General features: G+C 43.1%; 2 pseudogenes; both read right to left on the minus strand.

Moving 5' to 3' along the window:
* Positions 1–2,952: 2,952 nt before the first annotated feature.
* LOC123072267 (uncharacterized) lies at positions 2,953–3,036 on the minus strand (annotated as a pseudogene).
* Positions 3,037–3,135: 99 nt separating this feature from the next.
* LOC123072295 (uncharacterized) lies at positions 3,136–3,220 on the minus strand (annotated as a pseudogene).
* Positions 3,221–4,182: the final 962 nt, after the last annotated feature.

Here is a 4,182-nt window from a genome sequence, read left to right on the forward strand (position 1 = left end):
ATTTCGAAAGGCTTGAAGCTAATCAACATGCAGGTGAGCATTGCGCCTCTTCGTCATTGTCTGTGCACTCACGGCTTATAAACCGCTCATACTGCCTCTCTCTTGGCGAGGTGGGACTAAAATTCAGCTTACTAAGAAACTCTAGTACCGGTTCATGGCATGAACCGGTACTAAAGGTCTTCGTGGGGGCCCCAGCCTGACCATAGCCTGACACAGCCTCATTAGTACCGGTTCGTGGCATGAACCGGCACTAAAGGTTGCCCACGAACGGTACTAATGATGCCCGCCCGCCTAGCCATTGGAACCGGCACTAATGGTCACATTAGTGTCGGCTCAAATTCAAACCGGCACTAATGTGCTTCACATTTGACCCTTTTTCTACTAGTGCTAAGAGATCAATGATCAATTGTTGTGTCTCCAAGGGGTGCCCCCTCCCTGTATAGAAATGATTGGAGGAGGGGGAGGGGCCAGCCTCGTATGGCGCGCCCCATGAGGAGTCCTACTCCCACCGGGAGTAGGACTCCTCCCTTCCAAGTAGGAGTAGGAGAGGAGAAGGAAGGGAGAGAAGGAGAGAAGGAAAGGGGGGCATCGCCCCCCCTCCTTGTCCAATTCATACTAGAGGGGGAGGGGACGTGCGGCTGCCCTGGCCGCCCCTCCTCTTCTCCCACTAAGGCCCATTAGGCCCAATATATTCCCCGAGGGGTTCCGGTAACCCCCCGGTACTCCGGTATATGTCCGAAACCTTCCGAAACACTTTCGATGTCCGAACATAGTCGTCCAATATATCGATCTTTATGTCTCGACCATTTCGAGACTCCTCGTCATGTCCGTGATCATATCCGGGACTCCGAACTACCTTCGGTACATCAAAACACAAAAACTCATAATACCGATTGTCACAGAACTTTAAGCATGCGGACCCTACAGGTTCGAGAACTATGTAGAGATGACCGAGACACGTCTCCGGTCAATAACCAATAGAGGAACCTTGATGCTCATATTGGTTCCTACATATTCTACAAAGATCTTTATCGGTCAAACCACATAACAACATACGTTGTTCCTTTGTCACACTACAAGAAATATGTCAACTTGTGACCCTCACTATTGGTCTCTAAAAGGTCATTGATTTTCATTTGCGACCTTTTTTTGACCAAAAACAGAAGGTCAAAAGCTGGCGGTCGTAAACTGAAATTAACGACCTTCTCTGTGAGAAGGTCGTGGAATTCAACGACCAAAACCAAAGGTCGTTGATTCTATGACCTTCTGTTTTGGTCGCTAGCTCTGTGCCCAGGCCACGTCGGATCCGACGTGGCAAACTGACGTGGCAAAATTGCGACCAATTGAAAAGGTCGTTGATAAGATTCAGCCAGGTCCAATTCGACACTTTACATGGGCCGAGCCCAACAATTCAGCCTATTTGTGTTTTTTCTCATATTAATTTTGGTCGGGTAGATGGGCCAAGCCCAACATTTCAGCCTTGTTATTTTTGGGCCTAGGCCTTTTTGTTTTCTTGGCCTTCACCTTTTCACAATTGATTTTTAAGCGATTTTCTTCACTTTCCCGAATTGTTTGATTTGTGGCCTTTTTAGGGCCCAAGTAGTATTTGTTTCATTTCTGATGTATCAGCAATTAATCAACTAATCCTCAAAAAAAAAAAATAATCAACATTTCCAATATTTCAATCACCCAAATTTTCACAAATGGCGACCAAAATGAGTATATTATATATATTACAATCATGCATACTTCACATCATCTGGTAATTTACAACACCCAGGAAGTGCAAACACCCAGGAACATCAAGGAACATCTCTGAAGTAAACACCCAGGAACACCCAGGAATAAACACCCAGGAACATAAAACACCTAGGAAGATAAAACTAGCTACAAAGATGAAGTGTTCCCTTCTTCGAACTTCTTTAGCCTAGAGCTCCTGTAGAAGAGAGGAAATTATGTTATCATGGCTGCCAATGAAAGCAATATCTTCCAACAAAGAACAACTAGGAAAAGAATAATGAACAGAATAATAAACAGATACACAAGCAGCTAGGAGCATGGATAACAATAGTATACTGTTGCTGAGGCATTAGCATGGATAACAGAATAATGAAGTATGGATAACAGGAACAACACCTAATATATTATACTATTGCTGAGGCGTTAGTATAATGAACAGAACTTCCTGAAGTATACTGCTGCTGCTGAAGTATACAATTGCTGCTGCTGAGTTTGCATTAGTTTGCAAATCTTACAGAATAATTTGTTTATGCTAGGAATTCATCAGTTTGTACAATACTATAAAGGGAAAAATAAAACAACAGAATTGCATAGGGCAAATAAAACGTTTTAACCTGCTGTTGTTCTATACTTCAACATGGATAACAAATCTAACAACGATGGTTGTCGTCATCCTTGCGTTGATTAGTTAAAAATAAGAGCAGCAGAGCAAATATGTGTATTACGCAGACAAACAGGGGTGCTCCTGTTGGGTTGCAACATGAAAGAGCCAGGTTTTTATTACTGCTAAAAAATACTTAGCAACCACAACAAATTATGATCAAAGGAATGGCAACGAATCTAAGGGTTTATTTTTGGCAAAATATCCAAGGTTGAGAAATCCAAAAATGCAAAAAAACACCGATCAACTGTAGTTGTTTAACCATCACCACACTAACGAACATGTGTTCAAGAGAGTTGTTCGATCCAAAGAATTGAAGACAAATAAACGAAAGAGAAATGTTTCAATTCTATTCAGAAGTATAGTCCAAGCAATATCTGACTTATGATGAAATGCATAGGTCCAGCCGATGACTACACAACAGCAACTACTTCAGAATTGGCTGGAGAAATGCTTATCCTTTTTATTCTTCAACGACGTAAAAAGAAATGCCAACACTGCACCATCAACAACAGACTCTCACCCAACTAATATACTAGAGCTAGATCAACCAAGCATCAGTTTTAAAAAGCTCGGTTTAAGATACTTCAACGACGTAAAATCTCAGTAGCATCTCCTTGTAACATGATATGCTCAGCTGACAAACGATTCACATGCAACTCCTCTACATTATATCACAGCAACACACGGAGCTGCATCTCTAGATGAGGAACAAAAAAACGTTGATGGCATGCTAAGCATCAGTTTTAAAAAGCTCAATTTTAGATCATCAAAGACCGGAAAGGTCGCAGCGGTCTAAATGTTTCACATCCTCTGCCCAGCACAACATCATCATCGTCACGGAAAGGCCGCAGCGGTCTAAACAGTCAGCTATCCAAAAAAACATAGTGACCCACATCACCAATGAGCTACTGTGAGCATGTAAGGACCAGATACAATGCAGAGCTACTAAGCAAATGGGATCGGGCAGAAGGGCAAAGAGAGGGAGGTGGCTACCTTCTCCACAGGGGAACTTCCTGGTGGTGATGTTGAGCAGCATCCTGACCGGGCCCTTGACCTTCAGCTGCTTCTCCTTGGCGCCCTTCACCATATCTGAGGTCACTGTTCAACACACGCACGCACAAATGCATCAGATCGGAGGTGCACAAATCCAGCCTCATCCAACCAAGCACTAACAAACACATGAATGATACTAACATAAGCCATATAGTACTCTTGGAAGTGTGCAGTGAATTTGCACAGGAGTACGTACGTACAACACAATAGAAACCTCAAGAATCACGGTGTGGAATACAATGAGGAATGTTTGTTTGGTCGAGGATGGGTCAGGCGCCCTTGATCACGAGACGGGGCAGCCCAGGCTGTTGATGCAGTACTTGCTCACACTACCCAAGAACATCCTGTTCAACCAAAGGAACCGGATCAGCTTGTTTCTTTCATACATGAAAGGTGACGCCTATCACACAAGCAGGCAGGCAACTGTCCTAGAAACTTCATGATCTAAATAGATTACAAGATGAACTCCCGGAAAAAAATCGCTAAATGAACTGATCTAGAAGGTTACTACAGTGCTACTACATGGCTGCACTAAAGAATGTGAAGATGCAGTTCTAGATACGTAGGATTTGAATCAATTTTGGCTGTACAAGTAGAGTTCTTCACTGTGACCGTGAGAGATTTCCATGAAGCAGTGCAAGTCAGTTTTCAGTAGCTACTACTAAGACAGACTGCCTGAACAGTTCTATCCGCGGCATTCAGTTCTATGGAAAGAAAAATGCTAT

This window comes from Triticum aestivum, chromosome 1A (assembly GCF_018294505.1).
Source record: "Triticum aestivum cultivar Chinese Spring chromosome 1A, IWGSC CS RefSeq v2.1, whole genome shotgun sequence".
Taxonomy (NCBI): Eukaryota; Viridiplantae; Streptophyta; class Magnoliopsida; order Poales; family Poaceae; genus Triticum; species Triticum aestivum.